Genomic DNA, 12,213 nt, shown 5'->3' with positions numbered 1-12,213 from the left:
TGTGGATGGAGAATGTGCTTGCAGTGTGAGAGGTGTCTCTTGGTGCAATCTCAGGAATCACATAAAGTTGCTGCAGGAGGAGGTGGATAGATTCAGAAACATCCATAAGCACAAGGCTTTCCTCAGTGCACAAGGAAATGGAGGCCTCATGGAAGAGGGACAGGCAGAGGGCACTAGAAAATATGGAAGAGAAAACTACTCCTGAAAGGTGGAAGCTGGCAGCTCTGGCAACAAACCTTTGACAGCATTCCTCTTCTGAACCTGCAGCTCTCCAGCTGGAGAACAAGTATGAAGCCCTGGTACTGGATGAGAAGGAGCCCTCCCTGGGGGCAGGAGAGGCCAAGCTGTTCTCCCCAGAGGGGGAGGACTGATACCACTGCTGCCAGGAGAAGGCAAAGGGTGATGATGGGTAGTGATTCCTTACAGCAGGACACAAAAGTATCCATTGAGCAACCTTACTTGTTGGCTTGGGAAGCCTGGTGCCTACCAGGAGCCCACATCCAAGATATCATGAAAAGGTTGCTGAGACTCATCCAGCCCTCTGACTGCTATCCCACACTTCTCATCCATGTAGGGCACCAGAGGGGAAACCTTGAGTAGATCAAGAGTGACTACATGGTGCAAGGGTGAAGGAGGCAGAAGCCCAGGTGGTGTTTTCATTGGTTCTTCCAGTCAGTGGTAAAGGCTCAGCTAGAAGACACATCCTAGAGATAAACACAAGGCTGCGTAGCTGGTGTCACTAGGGCTTTAGCTTCTTTGACCACTGTTTGAGTTTCCAAGAAGATAGATTGCTGGAAAGAGATGAGGTCCATCTGAAAAAATAGGGAAGAGTGTCTTCGTGTACAGGCAGAGAAGTGTGGAAAAGTTTAAACAAGGTTCACTGGAGGATGTAGACAAAAGCCCAGAGGTAAGTAAATGGCCAGGGAACCTGGGTAAAAACTTAGTTAAGGAGAAGCAATAGCAGAAGCCTTAACAATGTTCTCAGTGAGAAGATAGGACAATCAGTTAGATACCTGAAGTGTTTATATGCAAATGTGAGAATCCTGAGGAACAAACAGAAAGAACTGGAGATTCTAGAATAAGCACAAAATTGATGTAATTGGGTGTATGGAGATGTGGTGGGATAATTCACAGGGCTGGACTACTGTCATAGATTCATAGATGCTAGGGTCGGATGGGACCTCAAAGGATCATCGAGTCCGACCCCCTGCCAGGGGCAGGAAAAAGTGCTGGGGTCATGTGACCCCAGCCAGGTGCTTGTCCAGTCTGCTCTTGCAGACTCCCAAGGTAGTGGAGAGCACCTTGGAAGTCCATTCCAGATTCTGGCAACCCTAATCATTTCTGATGTCCAGCCTAAATGTACTCTCTATCAGCTTGTGGCCATTGTTTCTGGTTATTCCACACAGTGCTCTGGTAAACAGCTGCTAGTTGCCTTTCAGCATTATGTTACCCACTGGACTACAAAAGTAATTCTTGATAATTTTTTCAAGGGTTTATAGTTACCTGGATCCTCCTTCCTCTCCTTCTTGAAGTTTATCAGGGGTGCTCATCAGGATCTGGGGGAACGTTTGTTCACCAGAGCACCCCAAGGGATGACAAAGTCGCATGGTCACAAACTCCTCCATGACCCTTTCAGGCTGGACATAAGGAAGAACTTCTTTACTATCTGAGCCCTCTTATAGTCACAAAATTCCTCTGATCTCCAACCTAAATTTTCTCTGCTGTAGCTTGAGGACATTGCTCCAAGTCCTGTCCCCTATGTCCACAGAATGTAGTCTTTCTCCATCCTCTTTATAATCACCCTTCAAGTATTTGAAGACTGTTATCCAACCCCCCTCAGTTTCCTTTTCCCAAGACTAAATAACCCTAATTCTTTTAGGTTTTCCTCATCAGTTTTGCTTCCCAGGCCTTCAGTCATTTTTGTTACTCTCCACTGGACTCTTTCCAAACTGTCCACATCTTTTGTGAAGTGTGGAGTCCAAAACTGGACACAGTACTCGAGGTGAGGCCTCACCAGTGGCAGAGGCCTCACCAGAGCAGAAGAATCACTTCTCTTGATTTGCAAGTGATACACCTGTTGACACAATCCAGTATAACATTAACTTTTTTTTGCAACAAAAGCACACTGTTGGCTCATATTCAGCTTATGGTATTCTCTGCAGTACTGTAGCTTAGCCAATTGTTCCCCTGTCCAGATTTGTGCATGTAATTATTCTGCCCCAACTGCAGGACTTTGCACTTGTCCTAGCTGAATCCCATCTGATTGATTATGGACCATTTCTTCAGTCTGTCTCGGTCATTCTAGATCCTAGCCCCACCCTCCAGAGTGTCTGCAGCACCACCCAACTTGGTGTCATCCCTTAATTTGCTATGTGTTCATTCAATCCCATCATCCAAATCATTAGTGAGGATATTGAACAATAAATACTGGAATTAGGGCAGAACCCTGGAAAGCCACACTTGATACCTCCTCCCATCTAGATACTGAGACATTGATGACTACTCCATGAGCAATAATGATTCCAGCCAGGTATATTCATGTTATAGTATTTTCACCTAGTCTTTTCTTCCTTATCTTGTTACTCAGAATGTTGTGGGATAGCAGCATTAAAACCCTTGCTAAAGTCAATGTATATCATATCCACTGCCCTTCCCCATCCACAGAGCATCACCTTGTAGCAAAATAAAATCACATTGGTTGGGCATGACTAGCTCTTTCTGAATCCTAGCTGGATGTTCCTGATCATTTTGTTCTCATATAGGTGCTTCTCAATAGATTGCTTGAGGACCTGCTTCATGAACTTTCTAGGTGCTGAAATTGGGCTCACTGGTCGATAATTCCCCAGATCCTTCTTCTTCACTTTCTGACCAATGGACCCCATGTTTGTCCTTTTTGAGTCATGTGGAGCCTCATCTGACCTCCATGAGTTCTCAAAGTGGATAACTAATGGCTCTGAAATTACCTCAGTTAATTCTTTCACTACCATAAGGTGTATCACATCTGGTCCTTACATTTTGAAAGCATCTACACTTAAGTAATCCCTAACATATCAGTCTACTACTCTAGGCTGTTTGTCTCTTTTCCTACCTTTATTGGCATCTGCACTTGTCATCTGGTAGCTGCTGTTATGTGAGAAAAGTGAATTTAAAAATGCATCATTATTTGAATCATCGTTATTTGAATCATCCATAAATAGACTGTCTTTTGCATTCCATAAAGAAGCTATGGTTTCTTTGGTCTTCCTCTTACATTTGACATATTTGTAGAATTCTTTTTTATTGCCTTTGATGTTCCTTGCATCTCAAATCATGCCTTGGCCTTCCCTCCTAATTTTTTCCCCTGCATTTCTGTGTGATACTCTTATAGTTTTTCTTAGTACTATGACCAAAGTTACACTTTTTGGAGGATTCCTTTTTGAATTTCAACTCATTGAAGAAATTGCTGTCTAATCTGGCCGGCCTTCTGTTACACTTCTCATTCTTCTGTTGCATTGGGATAGCTTGCTCCTGCACCCTTAACAGGTCTTCCTTAAAGTATAGCCAGCTCTCCTGATCTCGTTTACTCCTCGGACTTGCTTCTATACCCCTCTATTCTTTACCCAGAGGCTTTCAACAAGCCTACCTTCCACTTTGTACTGCACTTCAGAACACATGTATATTGCCTTTATGTAGAGGGTAACACTTCCTTCTGTTTTCTTTTGCCTATACTTTCTGAACAAGCTGTGCCCATCCATGACCTGGTGGGGGATCTGCAGGTAAAAGGCAATCTAGGGGATAGTGACCATCAATTGATTGAATTCACTATCCAGTGAAGGGTTAAAAAAGTAATCGGCAGGACAAAAGTGCTTGACTTCAGAAAGGCTGACTTCAGTGTACTTGGGAGATTAGTTAGTGTGTTATTAAAACTTAAGAGCATTGACAAAATGGGGGTCCAGGAAGGATGGTCATTCCTCAAGGAAGTGATCCTTCAGGCGCAGAAGGAGGCAATTCCACTGCATAGAAAAGGGAGCAAAGGAGCCAAGAAAATGTGGATAGATGGTATATGGAATAAAATTCAAGATAGGCTTGCCTAAAGTAGATAAGATACATTATCGGTAACTTGAGAGCTATCTTTAATAAATCAACTAATTTTTCCAGGCAAAAAAATGAGTTAACTTATCCATCTAGACTTTGTTAAAACATTTGATATGATGCCACATGGGAAATTATTAGTTAAGGTGGAATAGAGGGAGATTAATAAAGAACTGTAAAGTGCTTAATGAGCCAGCTCAAGAGAAGACAGCAGTCTGTAGGGATGAAAGGGGAAATATTAGGTTAGGGAGAATTTATGAGTAAAATTTCCCCAAAATAGCCATGAACTTGATCCTGTTTAGTATTTTCATTAATGACATATTATAAATATGATGAGTGAGCTGATGAAATTTGCCAATGGCACAAATTTGGGATGTATTAATACAGAAGAGGATTGTGATATCAAACAGGATGAACTGAATGATTTTGAGGAATAAACTAATAGACATAAGATGAAAAACATTAGTTAAAAATGTGAGGTCATGCATTTGGGGACTAATTCAAAAATTACAAGCTGGGAGCCTAGCAGCTATAAAAGATGAGATGGAGAAATCCTTGGGGATATTAGTTAATTACAAAATGACAATGAGTTATCAATATGATTTAGCCATAGGGGAAAATTATGATTCTAGAATGAATCAGGAGATGTGTTCCCAGTAGAGAGGCACTGGTAAAAACCACATCTGGAAGACTGTGTACAAATTGGGTCATTTATGTTTAACAGAAATGAACCAAAACTGGACCAGGTTTAGGAAAGGTTTCTTACGATTGTAGGAATATAGGGTTGGAAGAGACCTCCTGGCTAGGGGCAGAAGTTACACATAAACTGGTTGAAGTGATGAGAAACTGGTTTAAATCTGTAACAGAACAGAAGCTCAGTGCACATAAACTGATTTCAAAATGGCTGAAACAGGTGTAAGATAAATCTGGTTGAATGTAGTATCAAACTTAACTGATTTGGATCAAACTGGTTTATGAAACTTCTGTCCCAGGCTCCTTCTTGGTTCAAGTTAAATCAGAGTCCCCCAGCATCCCAACCTGCTTTCTAGCACTGGCCTGGGCTGTGCTGTCTTGTCTAGAGAGCAGGGCTGGACCCACCCCTCTGCTCCCTAGCTGGAGCAGTGAGGGCTGGCTGACAAGGGGGTGGGGGCAGGGAAACTGGGCTGGGAATGCAGCCCAGTCTGTGCGGGGGGGGTGCCCCTCCCCAGCTGGGTTCTAATGCCAGGAAAGGGGGTTAAACACTCCTTCCCCTGCTCAAACTTACTACTGGCTGCAACTGTGGACTACAAACACCAGAGTCACCTGGAAGCAGGAAGAGGAAGTGATGATCAACCTCCTGGAGTCCTGCTGCTGTGATTCTGGACTCTTAATCCCAGAGACCTCAGGGGCAGCAGGAAAAAGAAGCAAACACACAGCCCATGATGGTTACTTGCCAGAGAGCCATGCTCTGGCACTCCTCACCTTCTGGCCTGGGCCACTGAAGGCATGTGGCTGCATTGAACACCTTCAAGAATAAATTGAATGCTTATCTTGCTGGGATCCTATGACCCCAGCTGAATGCCTGTCCTTCGGACGGGGTGCTGGACTCGGTGATCTTCTGAGGTCCCTTCCAGCCCTAATGGCTATGAAATCTATGAAATTTCTGGAATCAAAAGTGAATGCCTGTTCACTTGCTTATTGGTTCAATCTATGCAGCTTAGACTAACCTGTGAGAATTGAATCAATTCAGTCTTGGGCTGTTTGACTGTCTGTACTTAGCTCATGAGGCCATCTAGTCCAGCCCCCTGATCAACCCTGCAAAAGATATCCTAACCAAGTGTCGGTTTAACCAGCTCTTGAAAATTTCCAAGGATGGAAAATCCACAACACCTCTATGTAGCCTGGTTCAAGGAGCAGGATGATCAGAGGAATGGTGTTCCTATTTACAGGAGAAAACTAGAAGAGTTTGACTTAGGGCAGACTTAGGGTAGGGGGTTGGACTTGATGATCTAGTTAAGTCCCTTCTGACCCTACATCTATGAATTTATGCCTTGTTTAGGCAAGGATGCTCACACATTTAAACTGCCTGCTAAACTTTAAAAGTGGACCTGAACCTTGTTTAATATCAGCAACGTCTGGTCTGGTATTTCACATCCCTCCCTTTGAGAGCACAATAAATTCTTAGACATAAATGCCAGAAGGGATCATTGTGCTTACCTGTTCTGACATCCTGCATAACACAGGCTTCCCTATATTCAATCCTGCTGCAAGTAAAATACCATATTTAGCTGAATTCAAGGCAACTTTGAATCTAAAATGCTCCCCAATAAATATACAGAAAATGATAAATAAGTTATAATTTTCCATGTATAGAATTAATTATTGGAGGGTTGTTTTAACTTTGTCCCCGCAAAGCACCAGCAAGGGGTGAGGGGCCAAAACCCCACCCCTTACCTCTGCTGCCTACCTCCATGCCTGTGCCTTTCCCTGGTGCCTGTCTTCCCTGCTACTTCTGCTCATGTCTGTTCTTGCCCCTGTGTCACCTGTCCCCTCCTGCCACTTGTCCCCCACAAGTGTCTGGTCCCTCTTCCACCTGCCCCCCATGTCTGCCTCCCACACACCAGCTGCACCGTATCCCTTGTGTTGCTCCCTCCTGCACTGCTTATCTCTGAAGCCAGAGCCAGAGCTGAAGGTAAGCAGGTAAGCAAGGAGATGGGGTAAGTGGCCTGGGGGGTTGGCAGCAAGGAGCAGGCTCAGCCATCTCTCCTGTGCTTCCCCCCAGCCTACACACTGTGGGTCTCCTCTATATACCTCCCCCTATACAGTCTCTCCCATGCTTCCCTCACTGCACACCCCCTCCCCTGACACACGAGTCATCCCCATTGGGGTAGGCAGGAGCTGAGCTCCAGCTTCTGCCCCAAACCCAGGGCTGAACCCAGAACTGAGCTACCAACTGCCCCAGTTGGTACTTGAACTTAAAACAAGCCCCCCCGCCATGCTCCCATGGTGGCACTTGCCCAGGCCACTTCCCCCAGGGTGATTGGGGTGGGGAAAAAAACACATCTTGGATTTAAGTAAATAGGGTAGCTATATCAAGCTAAAGCATATTTTGTTGAAAAAATTCTGCTGATGGAGAATTGATCACAACCCCTGGCAATTTTTTTTGAATGATTAATTACTCTCATAAAGACACCCTGCTTGTGTGAAATGCCTGTCTTGAGGTCTAAGCTAGTCAGGGAATCTCATACAGGCTTCACAACTCACAAATTCTTGGACTCCTCCTGTGAAAGCTCAGAGCACATGATTTTTTTTGGAAACTGTGGGGCTAAAAGGAGGGGAAGATTGAGATCGGGCATACAGAGAAGGATACAGTTTAGCTATTAGGAATGAAGAGAGACTGAACAAGCAGCATAAAGAAATACAGGAGCTGGATGCAATTGCTTGAGTGCTTTTTTGTTGTTGTTGGCAAAAATGCAGTTAATTGACATCAACAATTTTTGTGAATTCACATTAATTTCATCAATGTTTTTCTTTTGAAATGAAACTAAAAAAATTGGAAGCATATCAAATCAATTTTTTTAAATAAAAAAATGCTATCTTGGTTTCAAAATTTCTCACTGTTTTTAATTTAAACATTGAACTTGTTTAAAATGGAGACAATCAAAATGAAACATTTTAGGTTGGTCTATATGAAATGTATATTTCTACCCACAATTAATTTTAGGGACTTTTTGACTGTGTGGGTCCAACCCAAAATGAATTTAAAAAAATCCTTAAAATAGCCAAAGAACTGCAAAATCCATTGCTTGCAAGCACAAGGATGTGCAAATTAACACTTGGATGTTCATCCAACATATACTCACCTTTCTATTCTGCTCAAGTCCTTACACCATTTTCATCATCATGGCATCCTAGCACCTGTTTTTTATTATGGTCTTCTCAGAACGTAGATTGACTGTGAAGCTGTTCGTGAAAATGTTAGTAACTAAGGGAGTGGCAAGAATTGCCCAGACATTTATTTAAATGATAAGCTCTCACTAGTGTATGCTTGACTGCAATTGGTTCATATCAGCAACCTGATCTAGCTGTTAGGGCTGTGCGAAGCTTCAGTCCATGATTTGATTCGGAAGAGATTCGGAATGATTTGGTGGATGAATCTCTGAATCTGAATCAAATCAGAACCCTCTGAATTGATTCGGAGAGCGTTGGAAAGATTTAGAGGTAAAGACAGCTTGAAACATTTTTTTACCTACCTCTAGGTAGCAGGTGGCTTGTGAATGCTGTGATGCTGGGGCACATGGAGTGTCCCACAGAAGCGTGGGGGGGGTCCCCAGCATGGTTGGCAGCAGACCAAGAAATGGACCAGAGGCACTTCCAGTCCACTTCCCAGTCCGCCGAGGAGCGTGCTGGGGGCCCCCCATGTACCTGTGCAGCTCCATGACTGGTGCCTCCTGAGTCTGGGGGGGCACCTGGGGTCCCCCTTTGGACAATCACTGAGCTGGAGGATTGTGGGTGGGGCCCCCAGTGCATTCCCTGGCAGACTCAGAAGTGCACCGAAAGTACTTCAATCCACTTCCAGGTTTCCCACTGAGCACACGCCCCCCCCCCCGCACTCCTGTGGGATGTTCCATGTGCCCCAGCATTGCAGCAATCATGAGCCATGCCTGTTACCTCAAGGTATGTAGAAAAAAAACTTTTAAAGCTGTGTCTACGTCTAAATAGCTGATTCTCTGAATCAGCATCGAATCTTCGGATTCAGATTCAGTCAAATCAAATTGAGGACAGCGATCCGAATCAACAAATTGAATCACTGTCCCTGATTTGGGCCAAATCCAAATCTGAACTGAATAGGGCCCACTTCGCACACCCCTACTAGCTGTGTCGTCAGCAATGCCTGGGCAATGAGCAAATGGCAAAATTTGTGCTTTCACCAAACCTATTTGCCTTCAATCAGTATGATTCATTTAAAAGAAATCAGTGAAGTCCTGTGAGTTGAGATGCTACAACAACATGTCTGTACAAGATGCTGATTGCTATGAGAATGGGAAATGGTATAGAAGTAACCTGGCTTTCTACCAATCTACTGTTCTGGGTAAGCAGAACAGAATTTCTACTGCCACAAGCTATTAGAGGTGCTCCTAAAGACAGATAGGATGGGATAACTGGATACATGTGTTCCACTCCCAGTAGTGACTTCCTCCTTTAATTTAATTTATTAGATGAATGTTTACAGCAGGAACTTAGAAGTGTTACAGCTTTCCTGGGATGCTTACTAACCAAGCATTACTTTTTAATCAATAACATAAAAAGCTGGATTGCTCACTGTGGTGCCATTTCAAAAAAGAGAAACCTTTCTGACCTAAAACTACCAGCAAGTAAGACAAATAAAATGATGTTTAAATGGCTCAAAAGACAAGGTACTAAAAATGAGCATTTGTGATGGGCAGGGGAAGTGGGGGGGGTGGTGTAGAGAGAGAGAGGATGATACTAATCCTACTGCTATTCCTTTCTCTTTAAAATCTGTGCAGATTGCATCTCCCCCTTTGGCTAGAATGACTGCAGCTGCTGCTTTGCATCCAATTCAACAACCAGTAAGCCTATCCCAGCAGAGGGCACATGATATCTACTTAGCTGGCATGAACAAAGGCAGCATGATGTTCATTTTATGTTCACAGCACTTCCCGAAAACCATGCCCTACAAATCATTAATGGCAAAGTTCCATCCTCAAATGTGCACATCTGTAGCACTAATTTTCTTCTGTGGTAAGTGTCCAAATGCATCCCACTGCAGAATTTAACCTTATTTCCTCCTTTCTCTACTTTTTTAGCATTCCAAGAACAAAATAAAGAATGGAAGCTAAGAGGAGCTTTGATCCCAGACTGTACGTGCTAATGCAGTGTGATAATTTCTGACAATGGAGGACCCTTTAAATGTGGCAAACAAAGGCACAAGACAACCTAGTCACTGGAAGTTGTAAAAAAGACAAACTAGAAATAAAAAAATGACTTTTTTTTTAACAGCAATACCAATTCATGTGACTTATCTAGGAATGCGATTCTCCATCACTGGAAATCCTTAAGTCAAAACTCAAGGTCCTTCTAAGAGATATGCACTAGGTCAGGGTTTGGTGATGTTTTTCACTGGGGTTTCGAACCACCCAGCTAAGGACAGAGATGGGCAGCTGCTAGAGCCAGGGCATCATTACTTCTGTCTCCCTCACCCAGCTGCAACATGGTACAGGCAGAGCTCCACCTGCATGAAAGCCCTGGGTGCCTGACTGCAACATGGTGCAGGGACCCCCTCACCCCACCATGGCCAAATTCAGCCTAAGCCACAGCACTGCAGGCTGGATCCAAAGGCTCTAACAGGTCAGATTCATCCCTTAGGCTGTAGGTTGCTGGCCCCTGCTCTAGGTGAATGGGATATTACTGGACTTGGAACAGGAATTACTTGGTGCGGTTGTTTGGCCTGTATAATGCAGGAGCTCTGATTAGATCATGACAGTGGCCTTAACGTTTTTTAGGAGTCAAACATAACCAAATTGCCCCTTATTATTACTTTCGCCTTCCTGCTACACGTACACTTCACCTTAGACATGCCCTTTTCCGGCTATCAGAGCTGTTAGCAAGGAACTTATCTCTGTAAATGCCCATGTGCCTCACAATTACTATTGCTTTTTGCATACAGGGTGCTGAAAAAACAGTTAAATTGGCCAAGGCTAAGGCCTGTGGCTGAGTCAACAGTGTAACTCAGGTCTCCTATGGCTCAATCCAGAATTTTACCATTACACCAACCTTACTCCTTTTTTCATCCACCATCTTTCAATGCCATGCAACACATTAGAAGGCAAAAGTCACTGTAAAAACAGTGGCATGTGTTGAAAATGCAGAAGTTTCTAAACGTCTAGAGAAGCATGCAAATATTTAGACCTCTGGCTGAAAGTCTGGGGTAGGCATTGATTTTTAAATCTCCCAAGGATAGGCTTTTATGTTTTGGCAATATGTCTTGGCTGCAGTTAACTCTGAAATAGCCTCCTCCAGGACATGGTTCTAATATCATATCTGGTCATGGACTTTGTGATCAGCTTTCCAACCAATTCAAGGAAAAGAAAAAAGACATGATGGAAGACTAACTGAGCTCCCAAATTCACGAAGTTTGTTAATGCTGTGCGATGAGTTTTTGTCAATTAATTCCTTATTTTTTCTTCAAACATAGCCCATTAGAAAAGCGATTCAGTAGCTATGCATGTTTTAAAAGATTAAGGAAATTCTGGAATCCTTTGGCTTATTGGATTTCTCTGCTGAGAGAGATAAATGGACTATGGAGTGGTCGCCTAGTTACAATTGTTTTGTATCGAGGTTTCTGATCCAAGCAAATTAACTTGTCAGTAAAGGTAAAGATACAGTATACACTGCTTGAAGATACTACAAATGCAAAGCAAAGGTCGAAGGAAAGACTGCTTGATATTATAGTGTGTTATTTGAGAAATGGTAAGAGATTGTGAAATTCAGTATGGCTTCGTGACAAGGATGAACCAGGGGACAGCACTAAGGTTGTTCACAGAAACTTAATTCTGGCATTCCCTGGCTTTTGACCACTTAATCATGTGACCCTAATAATGATCTTTTAACAAATGTTTCCTGAATTAATATAAATGACATAAAAAAGCTCATCCTTGTTTTAACAATACAATCTAGCCCAATTAAGGTGTTGTGGATGCATTGAAACATTCAGTCTGGCTCCTGCTTTGCCCTTGCTCCAGGGTGGGAAGAATGATCTCTATCATCCCTGTTCTTGGCACAGAACAGCCCCTTCTCTGCACCAGCGTCCAGACAGGCTGGTGCACAAAAGAAGATCTGAAATATTGTTTCTCAGCCCTGTTCACCTTTCAAACACCATGGAAGCAGTTTCATTCACAGGCCCTGGCAGGTCTCAAACACATGGACCTAAACTATGAAGTTTGCTGTTGGGCAGCCATTCTGGAAACCTTATACAACTGCATGAGCCAAGACCAGGGCTAATACATGAAGTCGTTACTATGATACCTCTAGAAGGAGTAAAAGGCATCTCTTGAAAACAGCTGTTTAAAAACTGAAGGGCTTTTAAACATAAATATAATTTATGTTTAAAACATAAAAATAGTTTGCATCAGATTCCATTTT

The sequence above is a fragment of the Crocodylus porosus genome, unplaced genomic scaffold, assembly GCF_001723895.1.
Source record: "Crocodylus porosus isolate Cpor-Errol unplaced genomic scaffold, CroPor_comp1, whole genome shotgun sequence".
NCBI classification, from domain to species: domain Eukaryota; kingdom Metazoa; phylum Chordata; order Crocodylia; family Crocodylidae; genus Crocodylus; species Crocodylus porosus.
The sequence above is the reverse complement of the archived record's forward strand: the minus strand, read 5'-3'. Positions refer to the sequence as shown.